The sequence below is a fragment of the Odocoileus virginianus genome, chromosome 5 (assembly GCF_023699985.2).
Source record: "Odocoileus virginianus isolate 20LAN1187 ecotype Illinois chromosome 5, Ovbor_1.2, whole genome shotgun sequence".
Taxonomy (NCBI): domain Eukaryota; kingdom Metazoa; phylum Chordata; class Mammalia; order Artiodactyla; family Cervidae; genus Odocoileus; species Odocoileus virginianus.
This window is the reverse complement of record NC_069678.1, coordinates 35,457,700-35,478,774: the sequence shown is the minus strand read 5'-3', so window position 1 is coordinate 35,478,774 and position 21,075 is coordinate 35,457,700. Positions and strand designations below refer to the sequence as shown.

Sequence of the window (21,075 nt, the reverse complement as noted above, 5' to 3'; positions counted from 1 at the left end):
TGCTTGTAGACTTTTGATGCAGCCATCCTGACTGGCGGTGTAATGGTAACCTCATTGTGGTTTTGATTTGCATTTCTCTGATAATGAGTGATTTGAGCATCTTTTCATGTATTTGTTAGCCATCTGTATGTCTTCCTTGGAGAAATGTCTGTTGAGTTCTTTGGCCCGTTTTTTGATTGGGTCATTTATTTTTCTGGAGTTGAGCTGGAGGAGTTGCTTGTACATTTTTGAGATTAATCCTTTGTCTGTTGCTTCATTTGCTATTATTTTCTCCCAATCTGAGGGCTGTCTTTTCACCTTGCTTATAGTTTCCTTTGTTGTGCAAAAGCTTTTAAGTTTCATTAGGTCCCATTTGTTTATTTTTGCTTTTATTTCTGAAATTCTGGGATGTGGGTCATAGAGGATCCTGCTGTGATTTATGTCGGAGAGTGTTTTGCCTATGTTCTCCTCTAGGAGTCTTATAGTTTCTGGTCTTACATTTAGATCTTTAATCCATTTTGAGTTTATTTTTGTGTATGGTGTTAGAAAAAATATGGAACGCTTCACGAATTTGCGTGTCATCCTTGCGCAGGGGCCATGCTAATCTTCTCTGTATCGTTCCAATTTTAGTATATGTGCTGCCGAAGCGAGCACTGGAAAAGGTGTTTTCATTCCAATCCCAAAGAAGGGCAATGCCAAAGATTGCTTAAACTACCGCACAATTGCACTCATCTCACATGCTAGCCAAGTAATGCTCAAAATTCTTCAAGCCAGGCTTCAACAGTATGTGAACCATGAACTTCCAGATGTTCAAGCTGGATTTAGAAAAGGCAGAGGAACCAGAGATCAAATTGTCAACATCCAGTGGATCATAGAAAAACAGAATTCCAGATAAACATCTACTTCTGCTTTATTGAATACGCCAAAGCCTTTGATTGTGTGGATTACAACAAACTCTGGAAAATTCTTAAAGAGATGGGACTACTCTACTACCTTACCTGCCTCTTGAGAAATCTGTAGGCAGGTCAAGAAGCAACAGTTAGAATCAGACATGGAACAATGGACTGGTTCCAAATTGGGAAAGGAGTACGTCATGGCTGTATATTGTCACCGTGCTTATTTAACTTCTATGCAGATTACACCATACAAAATACCAGGCTGGATGAAGCACAAGCTGGAATCAAGATTGCTGGGAGAAATATCAGTAACTTCAGATATGCAGATGACACCACCCTTATGGCAGAAAGCGAACAGGAACTAAAGAGCCTCTTGTTGAAAGTGAAAGAGCAGAGTGAAAAAGTTCACTTGAAACTCAACATTCAAAAAACTAAGATCATAGCATCATGGCTATGATCATCCCATCACTTCATGGCAAATAGAGAGGGAAACAATGGAAGCAATGAGAGACTATTTTTTTGGGCTCCAAAATCATTGCAGCCATGAAATTAAAAGACACTTGCTCCTTGGAAGAAAAGTTATAACCTACCTAGACAGCATATTAAAAAGCAGAGATATTATTTTGCCAACAAAGGGTCTATCTAGTCAAAGCTATGGTTTTTCCAGTAGCAAAGTATGGATGTGAGAGTTGGACTATAAAAGCTGAGTGCTGAAGAATCGATGCTTTTGAACTGTGGTGTTTGAGAAGACTCTTGAAAGTCCCTTGGACTGCAAGAAGATCCAACCAGTCAATCCTAAAGGAAGTCAGTCCTGAATATCCATTGGAAGGACTGAGGCTGAAGATGAAACTCCCATACTTTGACCATCTGATGCAAAGAACTGACTCACTGAAAAAGACCCTGATGCTGGGAAAGATTGAAGGCAGGAGGAGAAGGGGTTGGCAGATGATGATATGGTTGGATGGCATCACCAACTTGATGAACATGAGTTTGAGCAGGCTCCGGGAGTTGGTGATGGACAGGGAAGCCTGGTGAGCTACAGTCCATGGGGTCGCAGAGTCAGACACGACTGAGCGACTGAGCTAACCGACCCCTTAGTGGGCACATATTGTGTATATTTGAGCTCTTAGATTGCCCTTGTTAGGGCTTCCCTGGTGGCTCAGAGGGTAAAGTGTCTGCCTGCAATGTGGGAGACCTGGGTTCGATCACTGGGTTGGGAAGATCCCTTGGAGAAGGAAATGGCAACCCACTCCAGTACTCTTGTCTGGAAAATTCCATGGATGGAGAAGCCTGGTAGGCTACAGTCCATGGGGTCGCAGAGAGTCAGACATGGCTGAGCGACTTCACTTTCATTTTCACTTATTGCCCTTGTACCGTTTTCATCCCCATTATGCATCTGAGAAAGGAACAGACGCTCCAAGACTTACCAGAGGTCTCCCGCCTAATAAGTGTTTAGGCCAAATTCAAACCTAAGACTGTCTTCTTTTTGATGATTCTAAGCTACCTCCCTCTCCTACGATGTGCGTGTATTAGGTGGGGCTGGGGGTGGGGGTCCACTGGGTCCAGTGGAGCAGGCAGAATCCTCTTTTATTTTGCATACTGCTCATGAAACTGATTAATGATTGAATTAATGATGGAATGATTTGTGAAGTAGGAGTAGGATATGGGAGAAGACCACTCAGAAAGGAGAACCACAGGAAGCTAGAAGTCAAGAAGAGAAGGAGGCAGAGACAAAGGTAAAAAGGGGAAGGAGGAAGGAAGAGGGGAAGGAAGGAAGCTGCTTCCTCCTGCTATGGCAAAATTGACTCAGACAGCTATTTCCAGATGGCTTGTCAGTGAAGGGGGTGGAGCCCATGCCAGCTGGTGGGGCTCATCACTATCACTCACAAGGCATGTGCCTTCTGAGGAGCAGTGCTGACAGCACCCTTTTCACCTCAGAGGGAGGGACACTTCCTACTCACATGGACGGGCCCACATGAGGAGCATTTGACAAGGAATGCATTACAGGCTTGATGAAGAAGATGCACACCCCACAAGAAGAGTCACTTCTAAGTGCTGTGAAGAAAATGGTACCAAGATGTTGTCCCAGACGCTCACAGGAGGCTGCCAGAGACATCCCTGAGTTCCCACTTCTGAACCACCCTCTGTGTATCCAAAGTTCTGGGTTGCAATGGCTGTATTTAGAAAGCAGAGTTTTGCGATTGGCACATTTCTGTAAACATATAGATTTAATTCCAATTTTACAGCTCAGTTACTCCCTGTAACACACAGTCCATAAAGCATTTACAATGTTGTGTGAAATCTATTACCATTTACATTCCCTGCCCTTCATGCAGGTAGGATAGATCTAGGAACTTGGCCAGAGTCCCGGGGAAACAGCCAGAATTAAACAGAAACCACAAAAACTTCAACAATATAACAAGAACCCTAAATGAGATGTGAAGAGAACAGGAAACCCTTAAATACAAATCCCCTCAAGTAAGATCTGGGTCACATGGGGGTAAGATCAAGGACATAAGGGAACTTGGGGGCCTCCTGTAGGTGACCAGATCGATGTTTAGCCCTACTCACAGTCTACACTTTATGTACACTTGTTTTTCCAACACTCCACCAAAACCCACTTCCATTTGGTACCCAGCAATGGTTGTAAGGTCTTCCCAGATGGCTCAGTGGTAAAGAATCCGCCTGCCAATTCGGGAAGATCCCCTGGAGAAGGAAATGGCAATCCACTCCAGTACTGTTGCCTGGAAAATCCCCTGGTCAGAGGAGCCTAGTGGGCTACAATCCATGGGATCACAAAGAGTTGGACAAGACTTAGCGACTAAACAACAATAGCTGTAAATGTCCACTGCATCATGTCAAATTCCACCAGCAGTGACCTGCACCTTGGCACTTTTCTCCCAACATTTCCCTTAGAAAGCGCCCTGGTTACTCTTGATATGAGGACTGCACCCAGTGTGGTTTCACAGCTCAGTAACCCCACTCTCCACACCTCAGGACAGGCTGCCCCCAGGGACCCCGGGGGTGGCAGAATTCCTGAACTGTTCCTGGAGTGAGTTCACTTCTCCCAGGAGTAGGCTTAGGTTTGGTGACACCTCAAACTCCTATAATTTCTGGCCCTTTAAAAAAAATGCAAAATTACAAGTACAAAATCAAGCACAGGGCCTTGTGAAGGGTCTGTTCCAGAAAAAGTCCCTCAAGCTTAAACCTACCTTTGCAATAAACCCACTTTCACCTCTCGCTGTGTTCTGACCTCATGAGAAGATCTTCGTCGGCTCCTGTCTGGTGGTAGGAAGCGAGGCTGGACTTAATTTCCCTGGCACACAGAGATGCTTAATTTTTGCGTTTCAAGCTCAGGGTGGAAACTGGAAAGCTCAGAGTGAGAAATAAAAAAAAACTGGGCAAGAGGAATCCCTGGTGGTACAGTGGTTAGGGCTCTAAGCTCCCACTGCATGGGGCCAGAGTTTGATCCCTGGTCTGGTAACTAAGATCCCACATGTTACACAGCACATGCCAGAATGAACTTATTTACAAAGCAGAAGTAGAGTTACAGATATAGAAAACAAACATGTTTACCAGTAAGAGGAGAGGATAAATTTGGGGAGATTGGGATTGACATCTACTACATATAAAATAAAAAACTATTAAGGACCTACAGTAAAGCACAAGGAACTCTGCTCAGTACTCTGTAATAACCTAGATGGAGAAAGAATCTAAAGAGAGTGGATTAATGTATATGTATAACTGACTCACTTTGCTGTACGCCTGAAACTTACACAATGTTGTTAATCAACTATACTCCGATAAAAATTTTAAGAAAAGAAACTGGCCAAGGCTGAGGACCTGAAGCACAGGGTTAACCAATTCCAAAGTAATCATTTAAAGAGAGCATTTTAGAAATTCATTATGCAGAGTCCTTACTGTTTTAAATAAACTTTTGAGATATTGTTTACTAGCATTTTGCATTTAGAGATCTCTGTTGTTGCTGATGTTATTCTTCAATCCCATAAATCCCTGCAGACACAGATCACCTATTGCCTTGGGACCCAACACCCAAGAAATCGAGCTATTAATGAGACACACCAAGCAATATACTGCATTCTGCCTTTGCCTTTAGAGCAAAGTTTAAGGCAAGAAGCAGTTCTTCCCTGGTGGCTCGGTGGTAAAGAATCCACCTGCAATGCAGGAGACATGGGCTCTGTCCTTAGGTCAGAAAGATCCCCTGGAGAAGGAAATGGCCACCCACTACAGTATTCCTGCCTGGGAAACCCCGTGAACAGGGAAGCCTGGCAGGCTGCAGTCCATGGGGTCGCAAGGGTCGGACACAACTTAGTGACTAAACCACCACCACCACCACCAAGGCAGGTAGCATCTCTTGATTAGATTTGATCCTTTGGCTACTGCTGCTGCTGCAGCTGCTAAGTTGCTTCAGTTGTGTTCAACTCTGTGCGACCCCATAGACGGCAGCCCACCAGGCTCCCCTGTCCCTGGAATTCTCCAGGCAAGAATACTGGAGTGGGTTGCCATTTCCTACTCCAACGCATGAAAGTGAAAAGTGAAAGTGAAGTCTCTCAGTCGTGTCTGACTCCTAGTGACCCCATGGACTGCAGCCCACCAGGCTCCTCCGTCCATGGGATTTTCCAGGCAAGAGTACTGGAGTGGGGTGCCATTGCCGTCTCCTTTGGCTACTGAGGTTACTGTAATATAATGAGTAGAAGAAGGAAACATTTCAGGATCCATAGTGAATTAAACATGCAGGGACACGTCCTGCAGGGACAAATGTCCCCATGCCATCAGAGGAGATGGAATCCATACCTACAAAAGTAGAGGGAGCCCCTTATATATCAATACAGACCATGCAAACAGGGGTTTCAGCTCAGGTCCCCAAACAACCTTCACTTGCACTCAGCATCTCCAGGCCAGGTAGCTATATATCAGGCTCACCTGGAAGGACCCCAATTCAGCAATGAGACCTGGATCAAAGAATATGTCCTCTGGATGCCACAGCCTTTGTTATTGGAAACCCCAGGTCAGATAGGGAACCAAAACTACTAATTAGGGACACAGCATCACATCAGGAAACCACACGTGACTTGGGAGGTTTCTACTGGGAGGGTTCTAGTTGAGAGGAAACTCAGGCCAGTAAGGGGAGGGCAGGGGGAAGGCAGACACATCCAGGGGAAGGAAGGGACCAAGACAGAGCCAGCCAGTTGTCCTTGGCTCCAGGTCCTGAGGGTCAGTGTCTCTTTGTAGCCAGAAACAGTTCTTCAAGGGCTAGAGCTGGGCTGCCACACAGGAGAGCAGAGGAGGCTGAGACCATCCTTCTGACCCCTATTTCCTAGAAGGGAATAAAAGCCAGAGTGGAGCTAGTGGTGAAAGAGTCCCCCTACCAATGGAGGAAACATAAGAGATGGGGGTTTGATCCTTGGGTCGGCAAGATCCCCTGGAGGAGGGCATGGCAACCCACTCTAGTATTCTTGCCTAGAGAATCCCCCTGCCAGAGGAGCCTGCCGGCTACGGTCCAGGGGGTCGCAAAGAGTAGGACACAACTGAAGCGACTTAGCATGCATGCACATGCACACAATGAGGTTTCTGTTCATATCAAATCTTCTCACTTTGTAAACTTCCTGCTGGCATTTCCTGGTTGTGTCTGGCTCCTGTCACTAGATTGTAAGGTCCCTGGAGAACATGCCTTATCTAAATAATAATAGCTTCCTTTTGTTGAGTTCTCATTGTGTGCTAGGAATTGTTTCAGGTATTTTCCCTTAAGTTGTCTCAGTGCTTTCCTTCAATGCCATTTTATATCTCAGAACCCACAGCTCAGACCATACTTATTTGTCAAAGATTGCACACCAAATTAAGTGGCATAACTAGCACACAAGTACAGGATGTCAAATTCTGAAGCCATTTACTAAATGTTTGCGAAATTCACTGGACGTGTTCCTATTGGATATGAAATATGAATATAGCTAGCTTCCAATTTGCATTTATCAAAAATAATCCTCAAGTGATTAATCAAAAATTCATCAACATTTGACCTCAGAATATACTTTTGGTCATATATTGGAACCATATGTTTATACATGAGCGTATTTGTTATTCTAGGAATTTACAACTCTAAACAAAGATACTAAAGGAGCTCAAAATTATGAGTCTTGTGATTGATTTTCTTTCTAGAACTTCTCCCTACAGAGAGATGAGCCTGCTTCTCTTTTCCATCCGAGTCCTCTCCACTTTTTATTTCCATCCCTGAGCTCCCCCGAGCTTCTAGATTCACAAATTCTACCGCTTATTTGACATCTGTACTTAGTTACTGGCGTCCTGGACAGCATCCACAGTAGAACCCTCTGTTCCACCACCTCCCCAACCTGTTTTCCCAGCCTTCACCGTCTCAAGAATGACATCATCACCACCTACAACTGCTGAAATCAAAACTTAGAAGTCATCCCTGAGTCCTTTTGCTCTCCTTGCACATCCTATTCACTGATAATTCTCGTTGGTTCCTCCTCTGACATACATCCTGTATTTCATCTAAGCTATGGTCTGTCTCTTTGGTGGCTTCACAGAAGTCCCAGTCCTCTTATCTACAAAGTGAGCAGGCCAGCTAGTTTATTTCCTTAATTTATATCTTGATTGTCAAACTGTTAAGAGAAATAATGTCTTCCAGGGATAGCCCTGATCAGTAGAGTCAGTAGGTCCTTTCCAGTTCTGTGATTCTGATATAAAATTTAAGATGCCATTCATTCCATCACCAAAATATTTCCTGGTCTATCCACTAATTCACTGTGACAAAATTTCCCTCCTGGGGAAATCATTTACCTATTTTAAGTGAGGTATACTTTTTTTGCCTTTCTGATGACAACTGTTTAAAAAAAATAATAAAACTTTAAGAAGATAATATAAGTTTATCATTTTTACATTAAAAACAAGAGCTCAAGGTTAACTCATTCGACAAGAATGAATTTTTTTTTTTAATGACATAGATGTTCTCAAAGTAAACTGGGCAATCACTAACTCCCTTAGCAGCATTAAATAAATTCTTCTTCTGTGAAGTGTCAGGAACTGTTTATTTCTCCATGCCCTCAAAGGCAATCTGGATTTTCAGTTAGCCCTCACAGAGGTGGACTGAATGAGCGCCACAGTCCCTGGTAGATTAATTATCTTTTTTTTTTTCAAATATTTTGAATACACTCTTCCAGTTATGCAATCAACCTTAAAAAGTAGATCTTAAAATCTTGGAGTCTATAACGCTTTGAGTCTGTTTACATAAGAGAGAAAGAGAGAGTGAGTGTGTGTGTGTGTGTGTGTGTGTGTGTGTGTGTGTGATCTTGCCCAGGATTCCTCAGAGATCTGCTGCTGGTCTGTGTGAACTGGCTGGCCTCAAGCAACACTGCAGAAATAGAGATAGCACAGCTCCAAGGCCATGGTCTTTTATATACATTTCTGGGAAATGTAATCCTTGTGGTTTCCAATCTCATTTCTCTTAGGATACAGATATGAGTCAATTTTACTTTGAAAAGAACTCCGGCACTTTGGTTTATGTTAAGATTAATTTAAGATGCATAGATTCAAGTCATTTGGGATCAATATTTACCAAATTTAAATCTCCATTAAACTGCAAATGACTTAATTAGTGCCACGATTCTAACTTAATTGTGACAAGTCCTTCTGTTTACATTTCTGAGATTAAACATCACCTCCTCAGTGGTCCCTTTTGAAGGACAGCTGGCTCCAAGTTGGTTGGGTTCCCACTCCCTCCTTCTTTACCTTTTTTTCCTCATTGATTAAAAAAACAAACAAAAACATGGTTCAGCTTTCAGCCCAGCTGTTAAAGAATACAAATTCTTATTGACAATTAAATTAAACAAATAAATACCTGCACAGTCTATTTAATTCAAAATTTGCAGGAGTGGATGGTGCAGTGGTGGAGTGAGGGGTGAGGTCACAGTGTGCCTGATAATTTAATTTTATGGTATTAGTAATGGAGAATACTTCCTGGTTGTTTTGCCGGTTACATAAGAAGCTACCAATTAATGGTTCAAACTTTAAAAACAACAGAAGTAATTAACTTACACTCCATGACTTTCCATTAGACAGCTCTTGGCTAACTAAAGCTACCTACAAAAATACTATAAGAAAAGTGGATCTCTTCCTGGGATGCTGGGCCCATCAGTTGGTGTGTTCATGAGACAGCATCTTCTTGAATTAAATGGGTTACTATTCCGAGTGTGATGGATTACTACTCAGCTTTCTGCATAACTGAGAGGGGCGATTTTAATCAAGGAGAGAAGTTGATTTCCAGTCTCCATTGCGAAGAAATGGAGATAATTCTCTAAAAAGAAAGACCAGTTTGAAGCAACTTGGAGTCACGGTTAATAGAGCAGGATACAGCTGTGGTCAGATACAACAAAGGAGAGAGAAAGGCAGTCTGAAATTGTAAGTACAGGTTAAACTCCCTGTGGTTAGGTGGTTTTTTGCGGCTGTGACTTCGAGTTTACATGACTCTCTATGGAGTATAAAAGAAGGTGTTGACTAAATCACAAACTGAAGGCAATAAAGCTGAAATCTCAAAGTTCCAACATACATATGCTTGCTTCAACCTTTCTCCTCTAGATCATGAGTCTAGACCCCCTTTATTTTCTTCATTAAATCTTCAATATTTTCATGTTTAGTTTTACCCATAGAATTGCCGTGAAGCCTAGCAGTTTCATCAGGGGAGGCAGTGGGCATATTGGTTAAAATCAGAAACTCAAGTTAGAACCTGTTTTTACGACTTTCCAAGTTGTGTAACCTTTTTGAGCTTCAACTTCCTCATCTTTAAAATAGAGGCGATAACCCTGTGCTTACCTTGTAGAATCAAATGTCTGACACATAGAAGAATTCAGTGAATGGTAGGTATGCAAGGGTAACTTGAAAGTACTCTTTCTCCCTCCAATCAGTTCTTCAAAATTTAACAGCCATAGAATTGGCTGAGAACACCTAGAGAGAAGATTGAGACCAAGAGAGAAGCAGCAGTTAGAAGAGTGCTTTTGAGCCTAGAGGCAGAGCGTGGCACTGTCCTGAACAGACCCTCCTGTGCATCACACCTAGAGTGAAAGCAAGTCTTAAGCCCTCTGAGGTCTGCACTCCCCTCAGCCTCGCTGATTTCACATCCTCCCACCCTGTCTCCCCCACCCCCTGCTCTAGTTACCTTTTTCTCCTTGTCATTGCTCCTCAAACATGCCAACCATCGCTTCTGCCGTGGGGACTCTGCATCTGCCGCTGCCTTTGCCTGAAACTCTTTCTTCCTAAATCTGTTGGCTTGTACCCTCACTGCCTTCAGAACTCTGCTTAAATGCTTTGCCAAAAAGGCCTTCTCCCACCACTTCAGGGGGGCAAAAAAAGGTACCTCCACTCTCCATTCCTTTACCACATTTTTCTCATAACTCTAATAACTACCTACTATTTAAATCTGCCTATTTTTTTGTATTTATTTGTTTCCTCCTCTAGTAGTTAAGCTTCACTGGGGCAGTATCCATTTTATTTGCTGCTATATTCCCAGAGCCTGGAATCAAGCGTGACACATAGTAGGTGCTCAATAAATCTCTCTGAACTGAATAAGTAAATACCAGAAAAGGCAAATTTTCATGGATCACTGTAAGCTTTGGTGTGCATTAGACGGGATGCCCATTTCTGGGCCCATTTCAAAAAACTCTGATTCGTTGATCAGAGGTAGGTTCAGGGATCTTCATCTTACAGAGCATCTCAGGTGACTCTGAAGCAAACAGACCAGACTTCCAGAAACATTACTGGAGATGTAGAGCCTATGTAATCACAGTAATACAAAGAGACCATGTCATAACTATCCATTATTTTTAATGCATCAGGGTACCTGGTTAAGCAAACCCTGACATTTCTTTTAGTGAGAGCTGTTTGTTTAAAAGTTGCCGAGCAGCTCTATAAGAAGAGACAATAAGTTGTGTTGGAGTAAATCTTTGTTCTGAGACGACTTACTTGAGTTGTCCCTTTTTGGTCTTTAAAGCCCATAGACACGTATTGATGACCCAGGAGAGGGCAGGTAACAGAAACATTTGTTGAGGCTTAACAAGTGCAGCTCCCCCTTACGGAGGTTATGCAGAGGTTCACATTATTAGAGCTTCTCTGAGGGTAAAGTCTCCAAGGTCGTCTTAGTTTTTGCTGGACCTAGCAGCATGCAAAAGTTCCCCAACCAGGGATCAAACCTCTGTCCACTGCAGTGGAAGTGCAGAGTCTTGATCCCTGGACCACCAGCAAAGCCATAAAGCCTACTTTTGGGAAAGGACACCATGGGGCTCCAAATGTGAACTTTTAGGGAGGAAAGTGGGGCATGGTGGGTCCTAGAACCCATACTGGAGCCTGAGCTGTCCAAAGGGGACGGGAGGGGTGGAGAGAGAGGAAGACTTGATCTGAAAGCTCAGACTGAAGTCCTCCCCACTCTCCAGCCCGTGATGTCCAGCTCCTTGGGAACAGCTAAGCATTGAATACAAAGTTACAACTTAGGGAGCCTGAGTCATGACCCCTTTGGCCAAGTCTAACCCCTAAGGAATTTTGTCCTTCTTCAAGAATCACTTTGACCTCGTGCCAGACTTGGTACAAACTCGTTTGTTTTCTTTTTGTGTGGCCTATCCCAGCATATAGTTGCTCAATTTGCCTTTAAAAGGATTGGAGAAAGGACTCTGAACCTCTGGAACTCCCCCCACCCCCACCCCTCTAGCCTTGGTTAGAGTGGTTTGATGGTACGAAGTAACCATTCCTAGTTGAAATGTCCAGTTCATTTAGCTCGGTAATAAGAAACAGTCTTTTCTCTGTGCTGGCTTTCTCATCTTATTATCATTCCTGCCAGGTGATGTGAATATTGTGGTTCATTCTACTTGTTTGTGTCCTGTAGTATTTTTAAACAAATGATGTAAATTTAAGAAATCTAACCATCAGATCATATTGTTGCCATCCTAGAATCATTCTTTTGAAATCAATAGCAGCCTTGTCTGTGTGTTGGTGTGTATTTTCCAAGAGAGCTACAGCAGTTTCCAAACGTCACCACTTTCCTTTGCATTTTAATCTCCCACACTGTAAACTCCTTGGCTGCGTGCTGGGTGAGTGTTAGCATGAAGGAAAAGCTGGAAAATTTGATACTGGGGTCCTTCACTCCCATCCAGACACCTAGGGTGCACGTGCCCGTGAGCACACACACACATACACACACCATAAACGATAGAGAGCCCTGTGCTTAGAAGAGAAGTCAGAGTGGTTTCTTTCAGGTTTTCTAAACAAGGCCCCCTTGCCTTCATTGGGTTAGACAGGAACCTGGAGCTCACAGGACGTCTTTGACTAACACAGTCAGTAACACAGTGAAGAGTCACAGAAATGGGATTTGTACTCAGAGCTCTCAACCAAGACTAAATTTTCTCTCTCTTCTTTTTCAGAAGCTATTATTCACTGAGGACTTGCTAAGTATTGTGTTTAATGCTAAACACTATGCTTAGTGCTCTTCATGCATTATCACATTCAGCCTCTCCCCAAAACTTGTGATGCTATTATTTATATTTTATAGATGGGAAAACCAAGGCAGGGCCCTGAGGCTTAGGAACTTTCCCAAGCTCACAGAGCCAACAAGTAGCAGAGCTGAAGTTGGAACCCAGATCTACTGTGCTCTTAACCATCACATAACACTGCCCTTATGCCACTGTCTTTAAGACAGTACAATCCAAAAGCACTGGATTTGAAGTAAGAAAGCTTAGCTCAAATGCCAGCTCTGCCTCCAAATGTAAACTTGGGCAAGTAATTTGAGCTTTTTGATTTCATCTGTTTTTCCTGTCTATAAAATCCCACTAGGATTGTTGAGAGGTTCGTATAAAATAGTGTATGGAAAATCATTTTGCAAACCGAGTGTACTCTCGAAGACATGATTATGATCATCGAAGCCCATGGTCCCATGGTAATATTGTACCATGTCACTTTCCCTTTGCTTGAATTGTAACGAATGCAATGGATAAAGGACTGTGTTAACGTTCATGAGCCTGGTGGCTAGACTTCACATCAAAGGGAACAGTCCCAAGGGTTGTGAATCTGGGGTTGAGCTGTGCATGTTATAATGTGGGTTTTGAGTCTGTGCAGCAGACTGCCCAGAGCAATGTCTGCAAGGAAGCCACTGTACTTTTACAGGAAGAAGTGAAAGACTCTCAGTGCCTCTGTAACTTTATAGAGTAGTGATTCTTTCTGAGCAGAGCTCACACCACACTGTTTATAGTCTTTGAAGAAAGTGATAATGTGTGCCAAGATGTCAGCGCAACCAGAGACATCCTTGCCATTGTAAGAATGCATCAACATAGAAATTATAAACAATATTTGCTTTATGATTTGTGAGTTTTGCTCTCTAGCCAACAGATTCTCATAACCGTTCACCCCAGCCCCCCACAAAAATTAACCTCTATTTCATTTTAGTTTTGAATGAATATAAGAGCAAAACTTAGCATTCTAGTGTCTAATGAAAAACATTTCCAGATTCCATTTTGGTTGGGAACTACCCACCATTCCTCCAACCTGAAATCTAAGTGCCAGGAGCTCTCATGGAGTTACGACTTGAGCCTTTCCATGTTAGAACTGGTAGCACATCAGTGACTACCTCCTGTGAAGGATTTGCTGGAGAGTGCTAAACCAGGTCTTCATAGACATAAGAAAGCAGAAAATTGAGGCAATAAGTCAAATAATTGAAGCTGGAAAATCTAATCTTTTCATTCACCAGATACATAGAGAATGCTTTTAGACTTCCCCTTGACTTTTCATCGCATTGTTTTGGAATATTTGTGCTATAAAGACAAATTCAGTTTAATGAAGCAATAAAAAGAAAAAAAGGAGGGGATTCTGAAAGTAAATAACAGAACATATCTGGTATTTGTTATGTTGACTCCCTGACTCCATGCAGAAGGGATAATTTGAAATCAAAAGTGTGTTTGGAAAAATCAGAAGCCAGTTACTGGGGTACATCAGTTCAGTTCAGTTCAGTTGCTCAGTCGTGTCCGACTCCTTGCAACCCCATGAATCGCAGCATGCCAGGCCTCCCTGTCCATCACCAACTCCTGGAGTCCACCCAAACTCACGTCCATCAAGTCGGTGATGCCATCCAGCCATCTCATCTTCTGTCGTACCCTTCTCCTCCTGCCCCCAATCCCTCCCAGCATCAGGGTCTTTTCCAATGAGTCAACTCTTCGCATGAGGTGGCCAAAGTATTGGAGTTTCAGCTTCAACATCAGTCCTTCCAATGAACACCCAGGACTGATCTCCTTTAGGATGGACTGGTTGGATCTCCTTGCAGTCCAAGGAACTCTCAAGAGTCTTCTCCAACACCATAGTTCAGAAGCATCAATTCTTTGGCGCTCAGCTTTCTTCACAGCCCAACTCTCACATCCATACATGACCACTGGAAAAATGGGGTACATACAGAGGCATAAATACTATCCTCAAGAGAATCCTTAATTTTTACTTTTCACATGGAGCAAAGGAGCTTTTTCTAAATCTTGAGCTTGACAGTAGTAGGTCTGTATCTATCTCCATAGTTTAAGCTGCTTCTGGGGCCCTGGCCAGAGGTTTGACTCCTGAGTAAATAAGTAAGATTTGCTGATCTAGGGTCTCCACCATCAGTTTGACTCCCATCAGCTCTCTTGATATTCCTGATGCTTCATTACAAGGGTTATACACAAGAAAGGATGGATGCATGCTGCATGCACTCAACCAGTCCTAGAAATGCATGCACTACTGACTCACTGTTGTCTTTATTACAAAAAAGGCCCTTTAGGATACCTCTCAGATCGGCCAATCTTGAGAAATGAAAATGAAATAAATTGTAATCAGTGGAGAATTATCATTTAGACTTATTGATTAACCTACAGCTTGATGTTACAGCATCTGGGGAAATTTTAAGCTTTCAGAAGCCTCTTGGCAAAATGATGGGTGAGATGGAGCTTTCAGGAATGGATGGAAAAGGTGGATCACTGGTCTGTGTGTTGACTTGAAAGCTATTTTAGATAAGTTTGGATGCTTTGGACAGCATATACTACAAACACCAATCCAAACTGACTTCAGCAATAGGGACATTTATCATTTCACATAACAGAAGATCCAAAAGCAAGAGGGTACTAGATGGGACATGTCAGGTCTCCGTTCCATGTTTCAATGGCTCCCTTTGCTGTGCCCAACCCCTGTGTCAGCCCTACCCTTGTCCAAGAGCAGGATGGCCGCCTCCTTGCCAATTTCACATCCAAACATGACAATATCCTCAGGAAGAAGAATCTGCTTCTTCTTGCTCCTCTTTCTGGAGATCTTTCCCCAGATGCCTTCTGTAGACATCCCACCTGTTCCTGGGCATAACTGGATCACATGCCTTGTCCTAAATGAATCAGTGAAACTCCCATGACTAGCTTAGACAGAGTTTGCTCCCGGAGCCCACACCCTGAGTCACATGCAGGGAGAAAGAGATGGCTGAGCCAAAGCAGCGTTCTACCAGGAAAAAGAGAAGAAAGAGAATGGATGGACCACCCAGCTCTGCTACAGAAAACCTTGTCTTCCCTGAGTGTGAGGAAGGCATCACCACATGCTCCTCTCTCTCCCGACAACATTACTCGCAGTTTACTCTGCAGAATTTTCTATCAGATTTTTATGTGAAGCATCATTTTTCTCTGGCCTCATGTTCCAATCTTGTTTCTTTTCTCCTTAACAGAGACCACAATGGAAATCCTACTACAAAAACACCCGAGTGCTATCAAAAGGATCAGACCATATAAGGTGCTAGGGACCTTTTTATTTTAAATAAGAAACAAAACTATTTATACTTTTACAAGGAGTCTGCCCTATTTTAGTAAATATTTGGCAAAGCTTCTTGATTAAAAGAGCAAGCTAACCCTCGTTCTGCAGGGTTGTTTTTGCCATAACTGAAATCGTTCATTAATTTTCTGAAAATAGAAGCAGCAAGTGTGTGTTCTTCTGCACTGTGACTTAAGTGGTGCTTACTTGTGATTTGTTTTAAGCCGGATTTACTCAGGAGTAATTGGTCAGGTGTCTGTTAAACCTTGGTCCTAATCAGACCCCGTTTCGAGTCACAATCACCAAATGGTACAATTGGAAAATAATCTCCTGGCAGACGGAGCAAAGACATATTAATCTGGCCCTGAAGAGTGTGCTGTGTTTGACAATGCATTTCAAACTAGATTTCGGAGGTCCTGGATTTGGTAACAAGCCCCAACTGTTTTGCGAAACAGCGATTCCCTAGCTTGTTAAACAGTGCGCATTCCGAGAGAAGCATGTTCAGTACCATATGTTTCTGATTCATTGGCAGCTAACTCATTCTGCCATGTGGGCTATGCAGGAAACACTCAAAGGCCCTACCTTCACTTCTTTAAAGGTATCCTCTTGCCAGCTGAATTTGGAAGGGTGTGGTATAGCTGCAAGGAGGGTTTTTAAGTCACTCCCAGAAAGCTTTGTAGGACAGCCATACCACTTGGAAGTTATCCCAAGACACTGCACAGCAGCTTGGGCTGAGGCTGGCCAGCCAGCCGGGTACAGGGTTTGGATGCAGTTTGCCAGCTGTCCCATTAGAGTAAAATATGGCTCTGCCTCCAACCCACATCCGCCATCTCTGGTCTGGGCAGATCATTTCTGATCCTAAATCAGAGCTGCTCAGAAGAAAACTTATCAGTATATACCGAGGGAAGGATTTAGAATCCTCAAATTTCAGGACTGGAAATTGCCCTGAAGGTCATGTAGTTCAGTCTCATTTCTTAGATGAGTCATGTGAGGTGAGGCTGCTTGTCCAGCATCGCACAGCTGTTTTCCCGTCTATGTGTCATTCCCTGGTTTTTTGCAGCTTCCCAGTTACTACTGGGAAATCCAAACTCCAACAGAGTCTGGAATACACTGGTTGCTTCTGGTGCTTCACCACTCAACTTGCTGAAAAACGAGAAAAGTAAAGGCCCCCTTCTTGTAGGGCCAGTGAAACTCACAACAGTGCGTGGCGTGGGGTGAGAACTCAGTGAAAATGTCCATTGCCACCATTATTCCCTTTTGACTGTCACCAGGAGGCAAAGTAATCCAGTGGGAAGAACTCCAAACCAGTAGAAGGTAAGAGATTTCTAGTTCCAGCCAAGTGACCTTCAGTGGTAAGTCACTCACTCACCTCAAATCCTCAGTTTCCTCTGCCTCTTCAGATGTAGAGTTTATATGACAGCACTTTGTTAGCTATAAACTTTCTAGCAGAGCTTCTCAAACAGTAATGTGCATACAAATCACCTGGGGATCTTTTTAAAATGCAGTCTGTTTCCATAGATCAGTTTTGGAACCTGAGATCTGGCATTTCTAAAAGCTCCCAGATAACTCGAATGCTACTGATCCAGGGATACCCTCCATCACCTCCCCTCCCCCCACCCCGCCTTCTGATTTCCTGCTGTAGAACATAAGGGCAGCATTCTGGTTATCAGGCCAACAGTAACTCTAAGATCCTCCCACTGTCCAGTTGCAGCATCCTTAAGGCAGGGCAGATAAGTGACCTGCCATTCCGAAAGATTCTGCAAAGATGGCTCTCTTGGAATACATAGCTTCGAAGTCTTGCATGTTTACTAAATTGAGCCTTTAGTCTCAGGGCAATCTCTCACTCTTCTCAATATCATTTTGCAGAGCTGATGACTGTGGCATCAGCCTTCTAAGGCCCCTTCCCTAACAGCTGGTTCTTGGCAGTTAGTGCCTTCTGGCTGCCGTTGGGCCAGGTACCAGGGGTTGCTGCTAGGAGGACGTGTTGATACCAGGGGATGAGCAGATGATAAATTCAGCTTTCAGGCTGGGAGCCAAATTATGTTTAAAACAGTTTCTGGCCACCTTACAAGCTTTGGTGTGGACAGGGCATGAGTGAAAGTGGAGGCATCAGCAAAATCTGGCACATCAGCCAGGAAAACTGAATAACAGGAAAGAGGCTGGAGCGCGAAGTGAATTTGTGTTTTAAGAGAATTGCAGAATGTTAACAGGCCAACACAGCTGAGAAGACTTAACCAGCTTTCATAAAAGTGGGTGGGTTGTTGAGCACTTGAAACTTTACTTTGGGTCCTTCTAGAGAGTCAGGAGCTTCCTTCGTGGCTCAGATGGTAAAAGCATCTGCTCACAATGTAGGAGATCTGGGTTTGATCCCTGGGTGGGGAAGATCCCCTGGAGAAAGAAATGGCAACCCACTCCAATACTCTTGCCTGGAAAATTCCATGGATGAAGGAGCCTGGTGGGCTACAGCCCATGGGGTCTCAAAGAGCTGAACATGACTGAGCAACTTCACTTTAGAGAGTCAGGAAGTGAGAAAAGTTTGGCATTTGAGAATGATTTATTTGCCCACAAGATAGGGTCCAGAGATGGCCATGAGAAGGTTTACTAGCTGCTGCAGGCTCCTCCTTTCATCAGACAGTCTAGTGGTCAGCAAAGGTTACCACATTTGAGCAGAGAAATGGGAACTAAAGAACAAAGGAAACCACCAGGTACCTGTAGCTTTTGCTTCAAGACTCAGCTCACTTGACTCCACCCACCCCTGGGTCTGCCTCGCCCTGGGCAAGGCTGGCTCATGAGCCTGTCCCCTGAGGGCAGAGACTCCCATCACTGCTTCCATCAAAGGCCTGTCAGTTCAGTTGCTCAGTCCTGTCCAACTCTGTGACTCCGTGGACTGCAGCATGCCAGGCCTCCCTGTCCATCACCAACTCCTGGAGTTTACTCGAACTCATGTCCATCCAACCATCTCATCATTTGTTGTCCCCTTCTTCTCTCGCCTTCAATCCTTCCCACCATCAGGATCTTTCAAAATGAGTCAGTTCTTCACATCAGGTGGCCAAAGTATTGGAGTTTCAGCTTCAGCATCAGTCCTTCCAGTGAACACCCAGGACTGATCTCCTTTAGGATGGGCTGGTTGGATCTCCTTACAGTCCAAGGGACTCTCAAGAGTCTTCTCCAACACCACAGTTCAAAAGCATCAATTCTTTGGCACTCAGCTTTCTTTATAGTCCAATACTCATATCCATACATGACTAATGGAAAAACCATAGCCTTGACTAGATGGACCTTTGTTGGCAAAGTAATATCTCTGCTTTCTAGTACGCTGTCTAGGTTGGTCAAATTTTTCTTCCAAGGAATAAGCGTCTTTTAATTTCATGGCTGCAGTCACCATCTGCAGTGATTTTGGAGCCCTCAAAAATAAAGTCTGTCATTGTTTCCACTGTTTTCCCATCTATTTGCCATGAAGTGATGGGACCAGATGCCATGATCTTCGTTTTCGGAATATTGAGCTTTAAGCCAACTTTTTCACTCTCCTCTTTCACTCTCATCAAGAGGCTCTTTAGTTCCTGTTCGCTTTCTGCCATAAGGGTAGTGTCATCTGCATATCTGAGGTTACTGATATTTCTCCCTGCAATCTTGATTCCAGCTTGCGCTTCATCCAGTCCAGCATTTCTCATGATGTACTCTGCATATAAATTAAATAAGCAGGGTGACAATATACAGCCTTGACATACTCCTTTCACGATTTGGAACCAGTCTTGTTCCATGTCCATTCTAATGTTGCTTCCTAACCTGCATACAGATTTCTCAGGAGGCAGGTCAGGTGGTCTGGTATTCACATCTCTTGAAGAGTTCTCCACAGTTTGTGGTGATCCACACAGTCAAAGGCTTTGGCATAGTCAATAAAGCAGAAATAGATGTTTTTCTGAAACTCTCTTGCTTTTTCAATAATCCAGCAGATGTTGGCAGTTTGATCTCTGGCTCCTCTGCCTTTTCTAAAACCAGCTTGAACACCTGGAAGTTCATGGTTCACGTACTGTTGAAGCCTGGCTTGGAGAATTTTGAGCATTACTTTATTAGCGTGTGAGATGAGTGCAATTGTGTGGTAGTTTGAGCATTCTTTGGCATTGCCTTTCTATGGGATTGGAATGAAAACTGACCTTTTCCAGTCCTGTGGTCACTGCTGAGTTTTCCAAATTTGCTGGCATATTGAGTGCAGCACTTTCACAGCACCATTTTTGAGGATTTGAAACAGCTCAACTGATTCCATCACCTCCACTAGCTTTGTTTGTAGTGATGCTTCCTAAGGCCCACTTGACTTCGCATTCCAGGATGTCTGGCTCTAGGTGAGTGATCATACCATTGTGATTATCTGGGTTGTGAAAGATCTTTTTTGTATAGTTCTTCTGTGTATCAAAGGCCTGATCCCAGTAAACTCTTGGCTATGTGCTTCTGGAATGAAAACAGAGGTCAGATGGAGAAGGGGTGAGGGGAGGAGGAAGAAGTAACCAAGAAGGAGGAAAGAAAAGAGAGAGATATTGAGCAAAGCTTTGGGAAGCCAGCTTCATGGTTCCAAAAACGTTTTTCCAAATCCTTCTAACCCAGGTCCTATTAAATGGCTCTGCTTTCCAATTTAGCTTGATTGCACATGTGTAGTAAAACTATATGATGTCTGAGTCTGACTAAAATGCAACCCTCTCCAAGGCATGGACTGTGGTCATTGAGCTTCAATGCAAGAGGAAGACCTGGCTGCCTAGTTTCTGCTTGGTGTTGACCCCTTTGTGTTTGAAGTCAGATGAGAGATGAAGCAGGAAAGCCATGCCAGAGCAGATGTGGTTCCCCCCTCCCTCAGAACCCAGAAGGCTGACTCTTCGGCTGGCCACATCCACGGAGAGGAACAGAAGCCACAGGGCCAAGGGGCTAGCTGACAGCACCCCCAAACCTACAGCTGGGAGACTGTGTTATTTCAGCCGTGCTTCGTTGGATGACAAATACTCAGGATGTTGCCGAGTCTTCAAGTTCATGACTGAGCTTCCTCCCAAGAATTAATCATTCACACCGTGCCAGGTGTGGAAGCCTCCCACCCCTAGCGGGTAATGGTTAGGAGACCGTGCTGAGATGAGAACAAGCTCGAGAAAGGCTGAATTTCTGAAAGCCCTGGGAACTCTTCTTGCCCCAATCTTCCTGCTGCAGAGACAGTTGTAAAACAGCTGCAGGAAGAGTTTCCTAGGTGTTTACAGCATTCGGCTGCTACTGCCTTCAGAGGGGAAATGGTACCTCAATTCTCAACTTGGTTGTGGGACGGGAACACAAAGTGTTAAATGTCACCCTTCCTATAGGAACAAGACGGGACATTGGGCCCAAATTGTAATCTTTGGGCTGGCATTCTTCT

The 21,075-nt window shown here is 43.8% G+C and overlaps 1 non-coding gene across 1 annotated transcript; it reads right to left on the bottom strand.

The window, feature by feature from the left end:
- Positions 1 to 526: 526 nt before the first annotated feature.
- LOC139035407 (U6 spliceosomal RNA) lies at positions 527 to 633 on the bottom strand. Its single transcript, XR_011488054.1, has one exon. It is a non-coding gene; the product is annotated as a U6 spliceosomal RNA (small nuclear RNA).
- Between the last annotated feature and the right edge of the window lie 20,442 nt (positions 634 to 21,075).